The sequence below is a fragment of the Argiope bruennichi genome, chromosome 7 (genome assembly GCF_947563725.1).
Source record: "Argiope bruennichi chromosome 7, qqArgBrue1.1, whole genome shotgun sequence".
NCBI lineage: Eukaryota > Metazoa > Arthropoda > Arachnida > Araneae > Araneidae > Argiope > Argiope bruennichi.
In genome coordinates this window covers 29,828,874-29,854,405 of record NC_079157.1, presented here as the reverse complement: position 1 = coordinate 29,854,405, position 25,532 = coordinate 29,828,874, and the positions used below count along the sequence as shown (strand labels likewise).

The 25,532-nt window shown below is 27.8% G+C and overlaps 1 protein-coding gene across 3 annotated transcripts in view; it reads right to left on the bottom strand.

Moving 5' to 3' along the window:
* Positions 1-15,693, bottom strand: part of LOC129975011 (gastrula zinc finger protein XlCGF7.1-like) — a 58,528-nt gene extending 42,835 nt beyond the window's left edge. The window contains exons 1-2 of one of the 3 annotated variants that reach the window (XM_056087869.1): positions 15,570-15,659; positions 9,725-9,832 (exon numbers count right to left, since the gene is read on the bottom strand). The gene's annotated coding sequence lies outside the window, so the exon portion shown is untranslated. Of the gene's footprint in view, positions 1-9,724; positions 9,833-15,569 lie in introns of all 3 variants that reach the window. The other 2 variants (XM_056087868.1, XM_056087867.1) reach the window with 2 other exon arrangements.
* Positions 15,694-25,532: the final 9,839 nt, after the last annotated feature.

Genomic DNA, 25,532 nt, shown 5'->3' with positions numbered 1-25,532 from the left:
AAAAAATCTCAAATCGTTTTCACTGTTTCATCAACTATATAATCGTGTGATTTCATAGTTGAAATATCAGAAAGAAAGATTTTAATATTTGAGTAAAGTGCTTAAGAAATAACTAAGTTAAGTTACAGTATCAAATGTTAGAAAACAAATGGAGCCAAATTTAACAACAATATGACTACTTGGAACTTTATACACAAAGAACAGAACAGGACAATATTTCCGAAATAACACGGCTGTGATGGCTGCGGTGGTAAGATCTCGGCTTTGGAACCGGAGGGCTTCAGGTCGACCCGAGTCGACCGAAGAACTATCGTGTAAGCGGGTTTGGTGCACGCTAAATCCAGCGAGGCCAAACGTCCTCCCGCTGGTGTGGTATTTGGAGTGGGAGTGGCAGCTCAGCTGTCGTCGTCGTCATCTGACCGCGATTCACAATTACGAGGTCCGTCCCAAAATAGCCCTAGTGTTGCTTTAAAAACGGGACATTGATATAATTAAACTAAAGTAATGTCTACAATAATTCGACACTTAAAAATATTGCGTTGAAAATATTATAAACATTAAGTAAAGCATAAAATATTGAATTGGGACGAAACACAGTTAATATTCTGTATGAGCCAGATAGTCGCGAAAGGTGATTAGTTTGATATAATTTCTGAGGAAATGTTTATATTCGGACAAATGTCTTTATGAAATTATAATTATCATCTGAAAGAAAATACTTATAATATTCATCAATGATATGCAAAGAATTCAGACATCTTAAATTGATTGATGTTTTCTCTCAATACTTTGCGTACAATGAAATAAAAGTTCATACATAATCTGTCGCTTCCTTATACTCTACTACTAGCCCACTAATTAAATCTCTTTCAGGCATATATGTGCCAGATCAGTAGAATAAAAATGATAAAATATTAATTAAATACTCACACCATGGTAAATGGCAATTTACCGACCGCCGCAAATAACCGACACCATTTTAGAAGGCATACACCGCTCTTTAAATTGTATTATTCATTTCAATAATTTTCTATCATCTCCCATAAAATTTGAATTTGAAGATGAAACGGAAATGATTACACTTCAATTAACAAAAAAAAAAAAAAAAAATGTCCGGAAACCAAACAAGTTATTTAAAATATGAATATAGCAAACAGAATTATTCAGTACAATATTTATAATAATTTATATAATATCTCAGAGGATTATTCAACAAATTTAATCAAGTTAAATATAAAATTATTAAGAACGAAAAATATAAAGAACGAATTTTTTTTTTTTTTTGTCGCATCTAATTATTTTACAAAAATGGGCAATAAAAATGAACACATTTCATAAACTTTGCACCATTGTTACTTATGGCGATAAAGCTTCGCTGCAAATTCAACTGTTGAATAATACTGTTTGAATCTACAGCATATCTGTAAATTCAAGAAGTTTATTAAAAGCAAACTTTAAACAAATCATTACTCGTTAAGGAAAATAAGCCATATCTTCATATTTCAATCGTTAAGAATGGAGGAAAGATCCAGAATAAAATATTTTTAGCAACGATAAAAAAATATATATGAATTGCTTTACAAGAGTGCGAAATATATTGAAAATAAGCTTAAAATATTTTTTCATTGATGAAAAATGTATTAAAAAATTTGAACACTGAAACTAGTTACAATTACTAAGATAACGTAAAAATCATTTTTGAACTGTTTATATTTTTGCAAGTTATGGAGGGAGAATGACAAAATTTTGTTTAATAATGAGAACTGTTAGTCCCTATATTGTAATGCAATTCGCTAACCCCGCATTCTCAGGAACGATTCTGATAAAATCCGACTCTGTGAAGTATTTCTAGAAAACGCAATTAAAGAAAAGCGAAGTGCACTATATCAAACTTTGAAATGGTAATAAAAAAAAAAAAATCGTTATCTCTACTAATAATAAAAATGAAGATATGCGTATTGGCGCTCTATAGGTTACACCATTTGGACTACAACTATCAAATTTGCCAATGTGTACTTAGCAGCATTTTTTTAGAAAAAATTTCATGAATTAAAAATTAAACTTAATCTTGTCGTTTCCCTGCAATAACTTTCATGAATAAGGCTTTTATTTTGAGCCAACTGCAAAAATATTATTGCTCAAAAATAAATTTTACACCGTTTCAAAATTTAAAAAAACAGTTTTTAATGATAACAATTTAAGAATGCATGCAAAATTTTTCCATATTTTGGTAAATTTCCAAAAGTATCGTTTTGTCTCATTTCCAACAGTGGATTACATAACTGCACTGAAATTTCAATTGTTTCCATTTTTTCATCAAACCTTTAATCATTTGATTTATTACAATTATTAAAAGATAAATAAGAAAGATTATTTAATAACCATGTGGTTTACAAGACGAATAAAGTTACACAACCGCAATATTTAGATGATAGAGGAATCGCATCATTACGTTTTCAACAGCGCTACGAGATTACGGGACTGCTCTCCAAAGAAAGGTTCATGTACAAAATGAAGGGAACATAAGTAAGATAATTAAAATAACACGATTTTAATGCCTGCCAATTTGGCGGAAACACGGACGAAATATATCTGAACATTTACTTCGTATAAAAATACAACCAATATCTTCAGTGAACTAGCTGGGCGTCGAAAGTGATTAATGTTAAATAAAATGAAATAATTATAAGCAATTCTTACTGTTCATTTTTCCGCGCTGAATTTAATATAAGATAGATTCTTAAGAGCAATTTGATGAAAAATTTTCTAAAATGAATAATAAATTACATGGGTCCAAATTAAATAGCTAGAAACCCACTTAAGCACAACTCCTATTTCTTTCTTATCTAATTTACATATGAAAAAACATAATATCTTAATAACAATCAGCAACAGTACTTAATGACTGAGTTAATTGTAAATGAAAAGGGCGAGTGATCTTTACAAAACTTTCTCGCTCAGTCTCAAGTCAAGATATAGTTACGAAATATTAACTTCGTGACTTCAGCATTTTTACTGAATTTATCGTGTCATCCTTGACGATAAGTACCTGGGAAGCCGTTCGACACATTTTTCTCAAACGATTGAAACAAAAATTCAACAAAAGATTTCACTTCTAATAAATAAAATCCCATACCAAACTACACAAATTTTAGTCATTGGTGTTTTGAACTATCGCGTTTACATATTTCTGAAAGTTCAGACCGATAGACAATCAATCCATTGTTGGATATGGTTCAAATTTTGACAGGTTTCACCATATAGATGTCAAAAGTGCATACCGAAGCTTATCTATTTAGTCCTCTTCGTTTGGTAGCTATCGTGTTAACTTATATTCGAACAGTTGGACAGAAGAACTTTCTCTGAACAAATTTTACTCAAAATTTAATAGAAACCAGAAAAGTTGGTGTAAAAACCGTATACCAAATTTCAACTGTCGAGTTCAAAGCGTTTTTGACGAATTATATTACTTTCTCGTATGTACGTATACGGGACAGTAAAAATGTCTAAAAATAACCGCCTTTAAAATAGCTCTGATCCAAACTTAATATGAAGCTTATTTTGCATTTGTATGAATTTTAATAGTATCAGTGGCGTAGTAGAAGTAGGACAAAAGGGTTATGGATGCCTCGCAAGACATAAAGACAAAATGACTGCGCGTTTACGTCATTGTTGAAAGAAAATTATGATGAAAAAGCGAAAAATTATATTATGGCCTATCCTATGTTTAGACTTGCAATGTCAATGTTGATGACCAGGGGTGAAATGGTGATATTTATTATTGTTGTGCATTATTTTCTCTTGCTTAACAAGGTTAATGGATTTTAAGTAGCATTCTTAAAAATGACTATTAAAAAATATTCTATCATTATTAGGTTTTGAGGTTTGATTAAATTAATCTTAACAATATTTGTATAACTTTCATCATTTTGTAACTGTAACTATGAAAAGTAATATTTATACTGTTAATTTGAAATTTCGAGTCCAGAATTTTTTTTCTGTTTCTTATTAATATTATACAATTTTATCCATGTTCATTCAGTGGTAATGTCTGTATTCTCTATATATCTCGTTTGCGGCAAGCATTGATACATGTATATACACAGTAGTGGCCAAAATTGTGGAAATCTTTAGGAAAAAGTGCATTTTGGAGATTTGAATGCTCATGACAGCAATACTATTTGCAGAAATACTCCAAAGCTATACACTGCTTTAAAGACAATTTAACTAAAATCTAATGCATTGAATTATGTTCAATTATCTTTATTTTTTAAAAAAGTTTAACGAAATAATAGAAATAGGTTTTGCAAATTATATTATTTCTATATAAAAGATTACAGAAACACACTTTTTTTTGCGTTGATAAGACATAAATTCCTTTTTTTTTTTCTTCAATGTAGCCAGTGAGCAAGAATGAAAAAACAACAAAAACAATAAAGTGGCATCTAGTTATCAATACAATTCGGCAACTGACACGACATTTTGCAGTTGAGAACAGATCGTTTTGTAACGCTCTTAGGGACTGCTATCAAGTTGATCAAGCATTTTTTTTGTTTGTTTGTTTGGTTTGATGTTTTATGGCTCAAGAAACAATCTGAAGGTTATACTGCGCGAAAGAAACTTATTTCTAGTTCAAAGTTTAAAAAAACAGTTTCTATTAAAATGAACGAAACCATAACAATGAGTTCAAATCAAGGAATAAAATCCTACAAATTTTAAAAAGACAAAAAGATTGTCATATGGGTCTCTGATAAGGAATATTATAAATTAAAAAATAAAATTTTGTTTAACTCATTAACCATTTACTTGAAATTACAAAATGTTTTATATATTCAAGCTGTTTCAATTTGGTGAATTTAGATATATATTTGAAAATTGAGTGTTTGGAAAAATTGAGTTTGTGTAAATCTAATTTTGAAGACGACCCCTTCCATTTACTTATAGTGAAGATATTTCTACAACGACAAGCATTTACAGTTTTATTATATAATAATTAGTTTCGGAAGAAAGAATAGCATTCAGATACTTTTTTGACAGCCTGCACAAAATTTAAATATTCTTGTGAAAATGCCAATTAATACATTGATTAATTTAATATTTTATATTTAAGATAAAAAAGCACACACACAAAAAAAAGTTACAAGTGTTTTGTTTTTTTACACAGCAGTTAAAAAAAAATGCCTTTTAATTTAAGGGGTAGGGGTATTTCAATTTACCGGAAATTAAAATTTAAGTGCAGTTTCGTCAGCGAAACTTCAGAAAAAACCTGTTGAGTCTTAATGATGGATGTTGGGGTCAACAGAACTGTAATAGAACTGAGCCAATATTTAACCGTGGCGACATCTGAAGCTCCGTTAATACAAAATTATAAAGAAGCAAATTCGTAACATCTACTTAGCCAGTAAAATAAAAAGATTAGAAAAACAAAGTATTAAGAAATTATAAAGAAATCAAATCCAATCACTTAATACATTCGGGTTAATACTTTTTAATAAAATGGAAACATCAAATATGATCTGTAATTCAGAAAAAATTTCATATATTAAGAAATTTATTCTCAGATGATTAACAGGGCAACAATTTCGTCAAATCTCCTTCAAAGAAAATTTCTTAGAAAATTCACGTTAATCATCTCCCCCAATCCTCTTATACTTTAACATAAGTCAAATATTTAATGTTTCTTCATCAAATGTATCAGTAGATATTTCTTTAAAGCAGCTAGTATTTACAGGAATTACCAGTGCTATTAGAGGTGAGAAATGTTAAGTAAAGTTGAGAAAAGGTTAAGGTTAAAGGTGAGAAATGTTAAGCAATGTGTAAAGACAAGCAAATTTTTGTAAAAAATGACCTTATGTGCAAGAAGCGGATATATCAATATTGAATTCGGCAATGTCAGACGAAAGGCTCAGTATGATTATATATTTTCCCTTCCTACGAAGTATAGAAGAAGTATTGTAATCATGAAAAAAATTCGAATTCGAGATTTTGACGCATGTCCAGGTTTTAGACTCCAATAAGTTTTCTTATGCATTATGCCAGTTTATGAACGCGATAACTCACGAAAGTTTTGAGCTAGAAAGATGAAATTTTGTGTATCGATTTATGACCCAAATTTTTAGATTTCTGTGAAATTTTGAATGAAATCTATTCAGAGGAAATACGGATGTGTGAGTGTAAGTGAAAAACACAAAATGTAAAGAGCTAAATAAATAAAATTTAGTACACATATTTAGCAATTAAAATACAGATTTTTATCACATTTTGAACCATGTGTCAAACGGTTGGTCGTCTGTCGGTCTTTAATTTCAAATGCATGGAAACGCAATCATTTCAGTTAATGAAATTTGATATGGGATCTTGTTAATACAATGTTTAGTTCCATGCCAAATTTTGGGTTCAATTTGTCAGCAAAAATGCGTCAAAATTACATATACTCACAACAAGTTCAGTAAAAATGCTAAGTTCACACCACAGAAAGTTCTGGAAAGTTTCGAATTCGCCTTTGTAACTTTGCAGCAATTGCATTTTCATTTCTGGAATTGATTTGTATATTTTGATGCAGCATTTGAAATCAGGTTTGCACCCATCAATAACTTTTAAAGTATTTAGCATTTGTCAAGTCCCAGCTAGAATTATAAATTGAAATATTTTTTTCAAAAATATAAATAAGTAATCAGCAACTAAATCTTGTTTAGGTGAAAAATACGATAAAATGTATTCATAAAGGCTTGATATACTTTTTTGTTTTTGCTGTTACTAAACTGATTATTAAATACAAAACAAGATTTTAAAGCTTAACTGAGTAGCAGATGAAGAAATGTTTTATCGATTTTATGAATTAAATGATGAAAAAAAAATATAATAAATTCTAATGCAAAGAAAAAAAAATGTTTTATTTACAGCTAATGCTAGATACATAGAATATTTATTATTATGAAACAAAGTACAATAAAAATTTCGGTTGTTATAAGACATCGTTTTTATTTCTTTCAGTGTACTCTAATTCCATGAACTCACTCAGTATTATACTTCATGTTACGTCATTATTTGTATATCGGAGGGAGAAAATATATCGGAATTCAATATATCGGAGGGGGGGGGGGAAATAGATATTCAGGTTTCAAAGTACGTCTAAGAAGTTTCAAAATTTTATCTCTACATTTTCGACTTCCTTGAGTTAGGAAAACACATTTTTAAAAATGTCCACCGTCCTTCTGTGACAAAGAAAACTCAAAAAGGCTTTGATCTAGAAAAGTAAGATTTGGTCTACAGTCTTGAAACCACATTTGTAGATTTTTATCAAATTATGAGCAACATCTGTGCAGAGGATAACTTAACACTATAACTACAAAACGAAGAAAGCTAGATAGATAAAATTCGGCAATCAGAATTAACATCTATTGTATAAAGACATCAAATTCTGAACCAAATTCAACAAAGTGTTGATCGTCTGTCGACCTTGTCTTTCAGGAATATGTAAATTTTGTAACTCAAAATCCACTCATTTAAATATATCAAATTTGGTATAAGATTTTGTGACTGTAGGGGTAATTTTGTGTCAGAGATTTTTTTCAATCGATTGGGAGAAACGCTTAAAAAAAACAATTTTCGGATACTATTAACTGCATGATAGGGTCAAAATAATTTGACAAAAATGACACGACAGATCCAAAAAAATTGACAATTCACGTCAAAGACTAATATTTCGGAGTTATTGTATATAACCATATGGATGGCATTTTGTGGATAATATTTTTATCAAAGTGTAATAGAAAGTTTTGGGTAGACAACTTCCGGTAGATTTGCGAAGTTTTCTAAATAATTTAATAGCATGTTTTCGTTCAAATTACAAAGACAATGCATTCAAAATAATTAAAATTAAAATCAAGTATCGTTTAAGTTTCGGAATGCTATTCGATCTATTTTCCAAATTAATAATTTTTTGCAAGTTTTAAATTAATAATATTTTATTGCATTTAAAAATATTATTTTCTGATTAAATATAATTTAGATTAATTTAAAAGAATTGTAATTTCTTTATACTTTTAAATAAAATTACTTTAGAATTCACATTTTGAATTGTTTCAGACGCAAAATATTGCAATCAAATCTCCAAAAAGTAAATCATAATTAAAAGTTTTGCTATTTCAGAATGCAAAAATTTCCTATTTGAAACTATGTATGTAGAAATAAAATAAAATAAACAAAAATATTTAGTTACGAAAGTTAGAGAGGGAAATAGGGGTATCCAAGATGCATTGCTTAAAAACTCCTATAATCTGATCTTACCTATATGATTGCTCGATTGTACTTCAGGAAAAAACATTTCCAAATATACAATAATTTAGTTTTTAGATTATTCAGCAGGGCGCAATCAAGTAGAGTTCCAAAGAGCGTCCTTTCCACTTCTTTGACGAATGACTAAATTATATTTTAAGAATTGTAAATTTTATTTTTCATTTACTTTTCTTTTTAATATTGTCTATTAAATAATTTCATGTATTGTCTATTAAATAATATCTAATGCAAAATGTAAAAATTTTGAGATGTTCTTCTGTTTCTGTTTTTTTTGTTGTTGTTGTTGTTGCAAAACTTTTTTTATTGCGCATTTAAAACAATTCTCATTAGCATTAAAAATTAGCAAATTTTTAAGAATTTATGCAATTAGAATTTCCGCATAAACAAAATCTGTCTCTGTTTGTTCAATAGATTTTTAAAAAATCTCAAATCAAAAGCATGTAAAAAATGTAATTGAAATTTATTAACATTTACTAATTATAATTAATTAGCAACTTGAAATAAAAAAAATATTGTAAATTTTTATCACATAAAAACACATTCAGGTAAAATTTATGTAAATTTTATGACAGGCAATTTATTTTGGAATATATTTCACATATAAATTAATAAAAAGAAACAAAGGTTTATGTTAATTCGTATATTATATTTACAGTATGAGGTATTCTGAATTCAAAAGGAGGGTTAATTCTGATTTTCAGCGCCAGACTCATGATTGCCTCATTTTTCTAGGTGCAAATATTTCGACGAACATTTTCTATTTTGCATGAAAATACCCTGTATTCATTTAGGCCGATTATTTTTCTTTCCATTGATTAAAACTAAAGATTGCACTTGATGGTTCTCGCTAACTTCTGTAATGTGAAAGCAGCTTACATTTCTTTTCAGAAAAGAATTTTTTAACATTAAATACATAACCGTACGTTTTTTCCCCTTATTTCCATCAATACATACTTTATTTATTGAGAAATATGCAAAGCTATACACTTGCACAGCTAGATCGTTTTTGCGTCTTCTTCAAGGAAATGCTACACAATATAAGTCTCAGAAGCTTCATTTCTCTTATTTTTTTTATACATCAGTAACAGTTACTCAAATTTCTCTGTTAAAAAAACACTTTACTAAAGTCATTGACATGCGGGATTTTTGGTGTGAATAAATAAAAATCAGTCAGACTTTTGCAAACATAAAATCATCGTTTTCATATAATGACTTCAATTTTACAAATAATGTATGTAATATACTACTACTTAATATTTATTAAAATAAAGACTACAACATAAAATGAATGAATGAAACAGCCAAACATTCAGCTTTCAACTATACCCACGGAAACAAAAATTATACGCATGAAAACAAAGTTACAAATGAAAGTTGTATAAAATTTCAGTCATTTAGTTTTGTTTAAAAATTTAATAAAACATACCAAATAAATATCTAGCCGTGGGCCGTGAAGGGAGAATAGAGTGATTACCGATATGTGATCATGGCCCCCAACGAGGTTAAGAAAAGTTATTCACAATCTACTTCGAGACTAAAAAAAAAAAAAAAAATCCATTAAACATTTCATAAACTACAACTACGCTGTATTTTTCTGCTTCAATAAAGAGTAACTTAATTTTACAACTTAAAAAAAATATTTACGAATTAAAAAAAAAACATATTCAAATTTTCTTTTCATTTGGGTCATCAAAATTCTCTTAAAAATGTTCTTAAGCTACACAGTACTCTATTGCAGATAATCACATACATACGGTTTTTCTTTCAAATGGGTCTGTAAATGCCTTATCAAACTTCCCATTAGATAAAAACTCTAAGTGCAGACATCACAAGGATATGATTTCTATTTTAAATGTATTACTAAATGCTTTTTTAAACTAGGAGCAGAGAAAATGTACTTTTGACTGATGTAATAAAAAAAAAAAAACACATTTGGTATAAACTGTTTTACCAAATTATTGCATAAAAATAGTAAATATTTGGTAAATTACGTATTAAAAAAAGGAGGGAAAAAATATATATATCATTCATCAAATATGCTTGCATCAAATTTGCCAATTTTAGAACAAATGCTACATCCCGTAAAATACAGTGAGTTCCGTTAGAGCTATACGGGTTTAATTTAATTAAACTCCTTCAACAAATAAATAGTAGAGAAAAACTCTTCACATTAAATGGATATATACCCTATATAATTAAATGAACCATTGGCACAAGAAACAAACTGAAAAATTTTCAAAAATATGAATTATTTCAAACTGATTTATCTTTCTCTCTAAAGTGTGATATTATCGGATTAACTCTACTATTTAACTAATCTAAAAATTAAAGACATGCAAAAACATTCTACAAAATCTTCTTATTTAAATATAAGAAGATTTTGTATTTATCTTAAATAAATATAATAAGAAAGAAAATATACTTCATCTATATATACTGAAGGCATATTTATGATTAACTTTCACAGTAAAACTATAGATGGAAGCTCCAAAAGAACAAACTAAAAACACAACTAAAAAAACTAAACTAAAACTAAAAACACAACTAAAAAAACTAAACTAAAACTAAAAACACTAAATTACACATGCAAAAACTAAAAACTAAAACACTAAAAGACATGCAAAAACAATCTACAAAATCTTCTTGTTTATGGCTTGAATAAATAAAAAAAAGAAAGAAAACATAGTTTATGGAAGCTCCAAAAGAATAATGGCAATGCTTTGAAAACCACTTAAAACCATGAAAATTATTGCAGTAAAATGTGCTTGATAATATTATTAAACAGTTTTTAACTTTATAAAAAATATGTTAACCACAAAACTGGCAACATTAAAAACTATAATTTTTTGAATTTTAAGATGGTGGAAAAATCATTTTTGTGTTGCAGTAATTTTAGATACTGATAACCGATTGATTTTTAATTAGCATCGCTTTTAGTAGTAGTAGAAATTGAGCTCTTAACAATAACCTTTACTAGTAATATGGAAAAAGCAGTGAGAGGTGGGGTGCGGAGGAATTCTATGCGCTCAAAACAATACTGTTTAGAGGAATCATTCCTAGGAGTTTTGAAAGATGGAATCAATGCTCCACTTTGGGAAACAACTCATATGTATGCGAAAAGATAATCATTTTCTGCAAAATAACAGTTGGACTTTTGAAATTAACTAAATTACACAACTCAGAATCTTATTTGTAATTACAGTTTTGAAAACTGGTTTTAGCGAGTAATTACTCATGAAATAAGCATCTATCTAATTTAGAAGCTGTAAATTCACACACTCACACACACACAAAATCTAAATAAATAAATATATATATATAAGATTTGAAACTAAAAAAAGCATTTAAAAAAACTAAAATCAAAATAGTTAAATATGTTTATACTCTTTTATTTAAGTTCACTTGTTTCACAATTGCAAAGATGGAATCTCCAGTTTGACAGACCATTATTTTTTATTATGAATTTTTTTTAGTTGATTTTACACTTGGGTTGTGTTGGGGATAGTTTTCACTAGTTGTGTGGGTAGTTACTAGTACTACCCACACAACATTACTGGAGTCAAAATTCTTAGTGTGTCATTTATCAGAAATTTAAAACATATAAAGAGCGAAATTTCACTTTCAGAATTAATTCCTTTTTTTATCTAAAATCTTAATATTTTAAGTGAATTGTATTGTAATTTGTTATATTGGAAGACCATGAAACATGCTAAGTCAATAAAAGTCTAGAGAAGACAGAAAAACAGCTTCTAAATTAGATGGTAATTTTAAAAATTCTCCTACAAACAATAACAAAATACTTTTTTTTCCCTAAAAAAATGTAAATTACACATTAAAAATCTATTAATTAAATAAAATTTCTTTGTCAAGGTAAATAATAATTTCCATCATTTTAAAAAAATATTTTAAAATTTCTAGCTAAATGCTAAATATAATAATTATTTGCTTCCCCTTCCAAAGAATTTGTTAAACATTGTAATTAATCATTAACTTTCATTTCTGTTCAAAAATAAAAAAGAAAACACACTTCTATCATAATTAAGTTCTAAACTTTAAAATTAACTTTTAAATCTCAACAACAACAACAAAAAAAAGGCTCAAAACATTTTATTACAACAAGGACTCTAAATAAACAAGAAAGTATTTTTCTATTTCATTAAACAATTGAAATATGACTTGTGGTTTTCTTTCAAAATTTATAAAATTATTAGGCAAGTGTTTTGCCCTTCCCCAAGAAAGAATCATTATGCACATCACAAATGGGATGCCTGTAATAAGGAGATGGGGGGGGATGAATAAATGGGCAATTAAAGCATATAAATAATTTAAAATAAGGCCATGAGCTGCCAAACATGCATTGATTGTCATTGGTACAAGAGCAAAATGTATTATTTTGTTTGCTCCTTATCATCAAGAGTAGCTGAAGGAAGTAAATAAATGACATACAGGGCATAATATCTTTTTTGCCCTTTCGTCATATTTTTAAAAAGTGAAACAAATGCACAAATGTTTTGTCTCAAAGGTTCCCCTGACATCTCAAACTCTATATATATAGTACATATGCATCTCAATAATGAAGAAAAAAAATATTAAAGTAAATAAATTAGTCATAAGGCGAGTCTTGGAACGTCCCTATTTAATTATTTATGTTGCCTAATTTACTATGAAATAGCTGAGTTTCTGATTTGCATACAGAATAAGAACAGATTTCTTATTAACAGCCAGAATATTTGTTATAAGTTCACAATTTTTCTTGATTAATATTTTAGAAAGTATAAATATATAAGGAATGTTCTCCATAAGAATTAATTACAAAAGTATTTCAAAAATATACCTTTATATCAGTTATAGGACAAATAACAATCTATGTATTTCCTGTTCTTTCCATTTTGCAATAATATTTTTTGATTTTTGAAATCTTTTAAAATCAAAATAGCTATAAACAGCAAGAGCTTAATTTTTATTAATATAGCATTTATAATTTCTTAAAAAATCTTGACTCCATCTTTTAGGAGATAAGAAAAAAAAAAAGTCCTGCAATGTATATTAACAATTTTCAAGCAGAAGTAATATTTGAAGAAAAATAATATTTCCATTTGAATAAAAATGTACTTATTATAAAGAGGATAAAGCAGAAAAGTATTACAATAAAAGCTTTGAAGTAAATATACAGTGTTGAAAAATTAACAAAAGATATCATTATCTACATATTATAAAAATCATATCCAGATATAAAAAAAAATCTCTCCACACACATTTACATTTCTCACCAATTTTTTCCTCTGACTAAACTTAACTTTTAATAATAATAATAGATTTAGATCAATAACTTTTATCTAAATTAGGTTCTTTATCTTAAAGAAAATGTTATGTTTCTCAATTAATATAACGGAATAGAAATATTCTACTTCAGAGATTTTTGGTTCAATTTCCATTGAAAGCATCAACATGTAAATTATTTTGGGGCACTTTCTTGCGAAATATAATTCTAGAAATTTTTATTGCAATTCTCACATTTTATTTAGCATATCTTAGAATTAAACAAGACACTATAGGGGCTTCTCAGGAAACAATACATTTGTTTTAGTGGCATGGAACACTAACTCCTTCTGCCATTACTATTCGAAAATAAGCAATGAATTACTTTCTGCTGTCGTCAGTCAGTTTCTTATAGCAGACAAGCGAGAACTTTCGCCTGTTTTGGATTCTTAAATAATTTTTTAGTTTAAAATTCATGCAAATATTTCTAGTTTACCAATGGATTACATAAAGCAAAATATATAATATCTCTGACATTCATGTAAATACTTAATACATTATATTTTCCTTTATTAACAGAATTTTCTGAGTTGTAACTTTTTGATTGCAGCTACACATTAAGCCTAAGATTGTATTAGCATTCGAATGCTCATTATTGGTAATAAACAGGTATGTGTTGATGATACATCTCAGATTTTGCATTACCATTTTATGAATAAATAGTTTGCCAAAATTTTTTTTTATTCTTCTTGAACAATATCTTTGTTTTTGTTCATTTTTTTTAAATTTGAATTTTATATAAGTGACATTTGAAAATTGTAAACCAATTTTTATAATTAGTGCATAAAATCACAAGTATCTAATTGCTTATAAAAAAAAATAGTTTTATAAAAATCAATTTTATTATTTTTGATAAACAAGATTGATGCTTAATAATAGAAGAAATTATTCTATTATTAAATGAAATGAACAAGTTTTAATTAGTATATATATTCAAAATTCTCATTTGTAATTAATACAAAAAAACTCATAATTTATGTAGTTCAAATCATTAAATATTATATTGATTAATGATTAAATGTTATAATTATGATTTAGAAAAGTTTATTAAACATTAAAAACATTTTATATCATATCTTCTCATATTTATTAAATGATTCTGAATTTTAATAATATAATAGAATTAGAATAGCATTTTTTAATGGTTAAACTATTTCATTTTTTTTAGGAGGAAAGAAGTGGAGTGGAATTCATTTAATGGATATATTAAGAGAAAAACAGATGAACCAACTCAAAATAAATATATAACCTAAAAAAAAAACATTTCAGAAATAATGTTAATGTACACATAACAGTTAAAAGAACTGAAGAATTAAATTATTCCCTAAATAGAATCATGGTAATCTTGAAAATATTTTGTAAAATCAACTTTTTCAGTTAATATAATTCTCCAAATTGATTTTGTAAAAAAATGCATTTACTAATCATTCCAGGATTTTACATGTTGAAGTCTATGTAGCACGGTTAAAAATATGAAATAAGTAAGCAATATAATTATAAATTAAAAATAACATACAACATGAATTCAAAACAACAGCATGAGAAAAAATTTCAATACCATGGCGTAGGAAAACCAACTATCAATTATTCTTTTCTCCTCTATTCCATGCCCATATGATATATTTTAATTGCGAATAATTTCATTTAATTATAAATCTTAAAAGGAAATTTGCAATAGTTTCATTTACAACATCATTTGAATTGATTGAGCATTGATTATATATACATTACATTCTCAAAAAAAAAAAAAAAAGTGCAAACAATACTTGACGAGTTTTTTATTTACGGTAGAAGCAAGTATTAAACTTTCAATACAGCTAAGCTGCAGAACAAACCTCCATTTCCTTACAATAACTAACATATTTTAGCCATATAAAAGAAAGTTTTATTCCTTAAAAAAATAAACTCTTTCAAAATAAAAAAGAGTTATGAATCAATTAAAACTTACTTACAATTATTTCAAAGATAAGAAACAGAAGTTCAATTCCAACACCATCTTATAACATTTGTCAGAAGAAAGACTGCTTATTCCAGAAGCGTAGAGCAAGAGAACGAGTTCGGTGCTTGAAAATTTTCTGAGCTAGAATGAGTTTTTCTGCGCATGCTCAGATTTAACTGGAGAAAAAAAGTAATGTAGAGCCTGTTGCTTAGTAAGAAATGGAAATAAAATTTTTCTATTTTTTAAAAGAAAAAAAAACTGAACTCTTAGGGTACACTAAATTTTGTTTTGTTGCGATTATTCATATGAGACACTATATTTATTCTCTTTGATGCTGATAAAATTTTTAGTTGCTTTTAAAATTTCTTCTAAAAATATCATAGTATTCTGGGATGTTTGGATTCTGTTCATATTCACGTTCCATCCTGTGATCTTCATCTGATGAATTCTCAATAATTCGAATTTAAAAAGGTATTTTCAATGTTTAGCGCGTTTTTAAAGAGAAATCTATTCATACTATAAGTGTAATTCGAAAAGCAATCACGTTTTATTAAATAAACAATGACCCTGTTCTTAATAATTTCTCCTATTTCAAGGCAAAGTGATCAGAATGATGTCATCTATTAGTGTGGCCAAGTTTCTCTTATATAATATAAATGAACATTGTATCACGATAATAAACATTTAAAAACTCTGAACTTCACTTATCAGCAATTTAAAAGCCAAAGAATTTTTCTCCAACTTATGCTCCTGAAACAAGATTCATAACTTGTGGCGAGTAAAAAAAATTTCATATACGATTATTAAAAAATTTCTTTTTGAATTCAAAAAAACTATATGGTAATTTGATATATTAATCCAAAAATAATTATAAACAATTATATATTACACTTTAATTTTCTTTGTAAATTTAAAGTCAAACTTAACATTTAATTTTGTTTCAGAAAGGTTTAATATTTTTAGACCACATGTTTTATGTAGGATCCTTGCAATAAAATTGCATATTTGCACTTTCTGATTCATATTGTCACGTAGATTCCTTAGTGTGGAACTGAATGACACACACAAGAAGTAGAGCTAAACCAATTTATTAACTGAACTCTCAACTGAGATTACAGAGAGTGACAGATCTTCTGCTTTTATATTAGCAGGGAAAGTTCCAAAATTTCTGGAGACAGTAAGAAAAGTCCAAAACACTTGTCTGGTAAACTAAAGAAATGTCCAGAATCTTCTTGAACATGAAATAAAGGAAATCGTAAATTCAAGGAATTAAATATTTACACACACTGTGAATGGCATGGTCTCTAGCGGGATTCGAACTTACGATATCTTGATTATGAGACCAGTGCTATGACCATTCGGCCATGGAGAGTTGACTGCCATTTTTTAATGCGGCAATATTTTTGATTATTATAGAATTTAAAAGATTCTCATATTATTAGTTTTCCTCTTATTACCTTATTGTAAATCTAAATATGTGTTCTATACATATTTATATTATACATGAATATTCTAAATCACAGCAGTGCCTGCATTTTAAATCTGCTAAAAATAGATATTAAGGTATTTTACATCAGTGCACACAGCAATATTAAAATAATATTAAATATAATATTATTAAATAATAATATTAATATTATTATTTAATTAATAATATTAATTAATAATAATATTAAAATAAAGAGTATTCAAAACACAATTTAGAGATTAATTAACATGCTGGGTGGTAGTTATATATATATATATTAAAATCAGCTTATTCTTTTTATTGAAAAAATAAAGCCTCTTTCAGAAATAAAAATCGGTATAATTTTTTTTAAATAAAATTGTTTCAACTATTCTTGTTGTTTATACATAATATCAGTTGTTAAGTAAAAATTATTAAACCTACACATATGTCGTATTAGAAATTCACTAAGCATTACGATAATTAAAAAAAACCAAACAAATTCCAGCTACACACTCTTTGAAATGTAATAATATTTTAAAATAAATTTAAAAATGCAAAAAAAAAAAAAAAAAATCTTTTTTCTAAATAAATAGCCAGTTAGTTTGCCAAAAAGAAAGTAAATTGCCATGATAAGTAAAACATAGCATTTAGCTCACGTGATTTACACAGCCAATGAATGTTAAGATGCTTAGATCCATGCTTGTGATACAGACTCTTGTCTTCAGTTTTTTTTTTTTTTTTTTCCCCCTCTGATAGCTAAAAGTTTTAGTTAATAATATTGGTAAGCCAAGAATTCTTAATGGAATTCCGCTATACGCAAAACGCCAATGTGCACCTCTACATTTAATTTTAAATTTAAAAATAATTATTAATTTGAAAAATTTTAAAGTCAGATTAAGGTTGCGAAGTTTGCTTCATAACATAAAAGATTGTAGGAAAGAATAAAAGTTTCGAAAAGATTTAAAAAAAAACATTTTAAATAATCTAATTACTTAAAGCATTTGTTTCCCCAAATTGTATTTATAAAAATCGCATTTTTCATGATAACTTCAATTTGCTGAACAAATATATTTTTGTTCAAATTTTATAAAAATTATGCAATTTTAGATATATAAATAATCGAATGATTTATTTGTTATTATATGAAAATATCTTGATTATAAGAAGATTTAAATAACATTTTTAGTTCACATTATAATTATATTTATTTTTTAGGAATAACAGAACCAGATCCACCTACCCCCCCCCCAAAAAAAAAAACAATCAACGAGAATGAATCCAGACAGACCCAAATGCTTGAAGAATCGCTGGAAAAACCTTTTACCAACATTGATCTTTATTATCGCGAAAAATTTCAGTTGGATTAAATTCTTTTCAATTTAATAATTTAAAGCATATAAAACTATTATTTAAATAATTAAATCTTACACAATGGAAGTGTAAAGTTTTAAATACAATGAATATATTTAAAATGAAAAACAATTCAAAAGAATATCACTTAAAAAAATAAGTTTCTATTTACAAATTTTATTTTATAACGTAAAAAAGAATATGCGTATAAGTAATGTTTATTTTTTTAGACTTATTAACAATCACACTAATTTAAATGACAGTTTATGTCCACTTTGAAATATGAAAACTTGAACATTGAGCTTTTAACCAAAAGCTACATTTTAACTGTAAATATATTTAAATAATTCCGAGGCTTATTTATATTTTTTCATTTCGTTTAAATCCTATTTTTATTTACAATATCTTGTTGTGTGGCAACATGAATTTTTTACCCTTTTGTTTTGTACTTCGATTTCAATCAATTTAATAAATAATATAACTTTGATCTAAAAAAGTTAATAAAATGTCATTTATTTTTCTGAGAAATCTGCGACCCTATCGGTTGAAATGTTTGAGCAAATGTGAACAAAATGCTAAGTTATATTTTTTTAAATCTCACTTCTATAGAGATAAATGTCTATTTAAACTGTAGAATAAATTTCATACTTGCATACCCTCCATCACTGCCTATCTAGTCATCACTAACAATTCTAACAGATATATTACATATAACGTAATATCAGCAAATTACTGAAAAATAGATATTACCAAAGAACTTTAAATAGTTAAAACAAATATTTTCAAACATTATTCATAAATTATTTAACGGAATTGGCTAAATATATAAGTAAGATAATTTTTTTAACAAAATCACACAACACAATTGTATTGATAAAATAAAGAAACATTTTTTCTTAGTCAATTAGAATTTTGTTTCATTAAAAGAGCAAGTAATTTTGCAATCTTAATTCAACATTAATCAGTTTAACATATTGCAAAGTTCCATATTCTTTTTTTGTTAAGGAGCGACTCCAATGTTTTTGTATTTATGCTGGAAAAGATTTTTTTTTTTTTTTTTTTTAAATCATGTGAGAATATGATGCGGTTTTGGTTTGAGGTTTTTGAAGCCTCAAAATGTGTAGGCAAGAAATTGGCGATTTATCGCTTTTGAGGCATCAATTATTCGCTTTTAGGGTTCTTTGAAAATAATTCAGAAGGTTGTCATATTTATCGAATTATCGCCAACTAAAGTCACAACTTGATTTCCTAATTATTCTTTCTCTGAATTCTTGTGAATTGTCTTAATTAATTTAAGTCATTAACCAGTTTAAACCGGATTGCAACAATAACGAGACTAGCAGATTACGCGTACGTCAATATTCAGAAAAACGGGTTTTTTTTTGTTTTTTTTCCCCCCATCTAAAAAGCGGTCGAACTCCAAAACTTAGTTCGCCTGCTAGAAAAACTGAAAATTAAGGTTTGAAAAAAATTATACATACATATATATATATATATAATTATATAGAATAGAGAAATCTTGTGACTGTTTCAAACCGGTTTAAACTGCTTAATGACTTAAATTAATTAAGACAAATAATGACTTAAAAATAATAATGTTCTCACATGATAACTTGAAATTTGCGATTCTTTATTTCATTTTTATTTATTTGCCTAACCTTGCTGAAATATATTCACTATTCGCATTGCTGCGAGCGAAAATTCTGGAATGGGATATTTTTCAATTTTCTTTATATTATTTTCTATTCTTTCAGTTTATATATATATGTAATGATATTTTACTCTAAATTTCAATTTAATTAATTTCCAAGCTTTTATCTTAATTTAGCCCATAATAAGTTCATTCTCTTCTTTCGTGATCCAATTCCACTGTCGCTACTTAATTAATTGAAGAGAAACTTTGTTAAACTGCTGAATCAGCTAAAACTAACTTTCCCACACTCCGCGTGAAGAGATAAAATACCGCTGATCAGGCAAATTCTTTTTTAAAATCTCCCTCTGTTTCCCCTACTTTGTCCACGCGTCTAACGAAAATCCCTATCGAAATTTCATAATACATTAGCACTGTAAAGAAATATTTTCCCTACCAAAATCATAGGTTATATAAGACAGGGATAAAATGTCCAAGAGCTTTTTCTTCATTCCTTTTCTGTGTGCTCACCCCTTGTACATATGCCTGCTTCTTAAAAATGAAATAAAACGACGTCACGAAATTAAAAGTATCTTCACTGTCTTCAAACTGCATTCTACTTTACATAAAATAATGCTTACATATATATATATATATATCTTTTTTTCCAGTATTTCGTAATTCTGTAGTTTTTACCTAATTTCCATAGCAATTACAAAAATTCTGTAGCTGTTAGAGTGTATGTACTTGTAACTTAATGCATTTTATGTATCGTTTATAACGAGTGTATAAATTTCCGCAATTTAACATTGTTCATTTAGTTTGTACCAAGTCCTCTAAATTAAATCAATAACAAATTATTACCAGAGTTGGAATTAAGAATTCACACCCAGAGTCTGGCTAAAGTAGGGGCATACGGGGCAGTTGCCCCGGGCCCCCACATCAGAGGAGGCCCCCTTAATCGAATAAAATATTTTATTTTACGTTTCCTTGTTTAATGAACTTTTTAAAACAAAATATCAGTACAGTGTAAAATTCGTCACTTTTATGTTAGTTTCTTCATTAATCTATCACATGAACACATACACAAAAAAAATCTATATTTCGTAAATCCATGACTTTCTAGGGCGTAATTCAGCTAAATGTTCGCAGTTACGATGGACAAATTTGGCCAGTCATTCAAATTATCTTTTTACTGGAATTTGAATAATGAATCGGTCTGGATATTTTTCATTCTGTTTGAATAAATATTCCACCTTTAATGTCCCAATGTTTACCATAAGAAAATATGACTGATAAAATAATTACTTTTCTTAAATAATGACGTTTGTTTTGTTTGTATGCTATAAATAATTAAATACTCCTACATATGAAAATAACTGTTGTGAAATTTGCATACTTTTCCTTTAAAAATGTAGAAATATTTTGCTTATGAGATATAGGACTTTCTCATATAGACAGATGTTTAAGATAGTTGTAGAAAGCATTCTAATATAAATCTTGCCTTAGCATTTTGTTAGACTGCATTTTAAATTCAATGGTTAAATGTGGTACTTCGAGTTAAGACTTAAGAGTGTTTTTGGTTTTAAATTTAAATAGTATTTTGAATTAATTAACGAAAAAAACCATTGACAATTTCGATGCACGATTCTTCATTACTGATTTAGTGAAGCAGAGGGGAGCTACTGAAAGAAATTTTTGCCCCGGACCCCCATTAGGCTAAGTCGAGCCCTGTTCAAACAATCGAAAGTAATGTTTAATTAAATTTTATATTTCAGAGAAAAAAATGTATAAGGTCTGATGCTGAAATAAATAAAATAAGCATGATACAAAAAAAAAAAAATGATTTGGAATGCAAGTACAAAATTTTAAAAATTTTACATTTGCATTTGAAAATAACGAAAAAGTATATAATTATACTTTATTTATTATATTTATGTGCTCTAACTATAAGTTAATGCATGTTTTTTTTTATTCTTTTTATATATTGCCAACCACTAACAAAGACAAAAAATATATACTACAAAAATGTCAAGAAAATTATTCGCATGTAAAAGTGAATAAGGTTATATTTTAAATATTATTTATAATTTTAATTTATGATGATGATGGAGGAGTAAAGTACAAAAACACACACAATGATTTAGAATTTAAATATAAATTTTAAATGTTTCACATTTCTATTGGAAAATAGCAAAAAATTATATTTTATTTATTATATTTATGTGTTTTAACTATAGGTTAATAGCGTTGTATATATGACTGTTCTATCTTATGTTCGACAATCAGTCGACCTACTTTGCATCGATTTCTTAATCGACTAATGGAGAATTGTCGGACAATGTATTTATTCATCAGTAGCCTTGTCGGCTATTTATCGAGCATTGTCATTCTGCCAACTTAAAGCATTCGTCGGATACTTCCATTATTTATGAAATAGTAATTCTAAGATGGGTTTTAAATTATTATATACTTTAATACCAAACTCGCCACACCTACGCTCCGAACCAATAAAGACTCTTGCCGACGAAATTCTCAACCTCTTGCCGACGGGAGGAGCGTTGCAGTTCCCCATTATTGCCCTCTCTGATGATTCTGCCCCGAGTATCATTTTAATTTATATTTGTAATTAAATGTTATTGTCCTGAATAGTTTTTCCCACTTCAAAATCATGTCCTTTTATTTCATTAGATGTATTTCAACTTAATTGGCATGATTTATTGATTTTAATCGTCTTCCCTGACAGAATTTAAATTTTGGCGTCCTTACGTTCACAATAAATTGGCAGCCCAACGTTGGGCCCGAATCAATATCAAACATTTAAAACATCAATATTTACATTCCAAGACAGGGACGCTTTCTTTTTCAGCTTTTGTAGTAACTACCCCGGATAACTAGGTTCTGATGAAAAGAAACCAGCTGAAGTTCTTCACCCGAAGAATAAAAGTTTTTTTTTTTTTTTTTTTTTTTTTTTTATAAATGTTACTGGCAATTGTAATTGAATTCCGTCGATCTCTAAGAATTAATTTATCTGAAAACTAAGTTTTGATTTAATCAAACTAGATGAAGTTTCATTTTTAAAAATTCTTCTATTCTTCACTCGAAGAAAACCAGAAGTATCAGATATGTTATGTTGTATTAAATCTTACTGATATATTTCAAATTTAATTTCGTCAAACATGACGAATTAATTTTTCTGAAAACAACACACAGAGTTGTTGTTGCTATTAAAATCGTACTGTGAATAATTGTGTAATTAATTAATCTTTAATATCGTCAATCTTGAAGAATTAAAAAAACAAAGTTGTACATAAAAATCAGTGTAAATACTTTTCTATTTAAGTTCTTGAATAAATTAATGTAAGTTTTGCTTATGAAATATTCAATATTCCTAGAAAATGTTCACATGCGATAGCTTGCGTATGAATGTAAAAGAAATAAAAGTGTGTACAACTAGAGTTATTTTGATCGGAATAAGGATTCGAAGCTCACGCAGTCAAAAACCGCAGTGAAAGCATAAATCCAGAATTAATGAACACCAGTCACTTCCCGTCAGAATAGCTATTAGATGAAGAGATTATTATTATTCTTTCTTTTTCTTAATTACTGTCATTTTGTAGAGTTGGTATTTATTCGAAAAACAAATATTAAACATTTCAGAGCGTAAATGGTGAAAGAACTTTTCCTTCTTTGAATGTGATAATTCTATTATTTAATCGTATAAAAAAGAATTAAATAGTAATTCTCACGGTGTTATAAATCTTATATGTACTCAATAAAAATAAAGTATTTGTATATATGATAAAATATTAACTATAAATGAATGATTGACATCTCTGAAAATACAGTAATTGAAAGAACGGTTTCATTCTTTTGTAAAATTGTTTGCATATTGTGTTTACCATGAAAGGATATTCACAGTAACTGTTGAAATTAATCTCACAAAACTGTTTTATATTGAATGTCATAAAAGTATAAAAAAAATTGCAGAAAGGAGTTATAGCATTATTTTGATTCTGATTTCCGGTAGTTCTGAAAGAATGAAAAGGGAATCAGACTGTTATTAATAATTTTCTTTGCTGTTGATTTCTGCTCGCAAAAACCATATTCGAGTAGAATTATTTTTATTGCATTAATTGATTTTCGTTGAAAAAAAAAGGGTCAGTCATTATTTTTATTGTTTGATATCAGAAGGAACCTAGAGTAAAATTTATTGAGAAGTATATTTAATGTTTTGAGAATAAAGAATCACATGTCAACATGTCAGTGTTTTTTCTCTTAATCCTAATACTGAGCATCATCAAACATTAAATTAAATTTAGAACTTAAAATTAAAAAAATAAAATAAAACGGCGTATTTGGAAACAGGAAGAAGCAAGATTACATCAATTCTAGCAACCGAACTGGGATTACAGGTAACAGAAGCTCTTCAAATGGTTCAACTTAAGGAACTGATTACGATTGCAGGTTCTTATGATGAGGAGTTCACAAAAAATATGTACAAGGTGCTAATTGATCAACACCTTGCAGATGAAAAGGAAGCTGAACCCATAGCAGCAGAAAGACAGGCAGAACGTTCATTCGAACTTGAAAAATTAAAAGATCCAAGCAGAATCCAATCGAAGAATGACTATGAAAGTGTCCCTCAAGAAATATCTGATTAGCCTAAATTTGATATTAATCGAATTCTTCCCAAGTTCAGCCCAAAGTCAGATGAAACTGGACTTTACTTAACCATGTTAGAGGGACAAGTAAAATTTGTAAACACACCAGAAACCAACTGGGTTCCTTACCTCATCGGTTCTTTACCATCTGATATAAATGAAATGATAGTGAAAGAGAATGAAGAAGATTCTAAAAATTATGTAAAAGAATTGCTTTTAAAAAGATATCGCCTCTCTGCTGATAGGTTCCGACAATTGTTTGCGCAACACCGAAAAAGTGCAGACATTACATGGAAAGATTACACTTTTGAATTGAAATCCTATTTTGAAGGACGGATAACAGAACTGAATTATTTCCACTTACAAAGAATTGAAGGACTTGATAATCGCAGATCAATTGAAAGGGAGAACACCTCTTGAAGTGAAACAACATTTTGTGGATTTCTGGTCAGAACTGAATCAGTAATTTGAGCTCGCTGAGAAGCTCGATAGCTATGAAACTGACAGATTAGGTATGAAGAAAAGTCCTTATTTCGTTGTGAAGAAGCCAATGTTAAAAGGAAACGCTGTATTTCCCACTGAAAGATGATGTAAAACTTCCAATCCTCGTAAGTTAATCAGCACAAATCCAATGACTTTGGTAATTTTGCCAGTTCTAGACCAGAAAGAAAATCTTCGTTGCGCTGTTATCCTGGTTTTATCCAAGCAAAGTGCCCCAAATGCACTAAACACAAAGAAGAATCTAAACCATTGTTCGAAGAGCGAAACTTTTTGCTGCGGAATCATTCGATTTCCTATCAAATTCTGTCTTCGTAACTACGTGTGGAAGAGATGCAACCGTTTGCGCTGATACGGGGGCATCAAACTCCATTCATGGAGAAC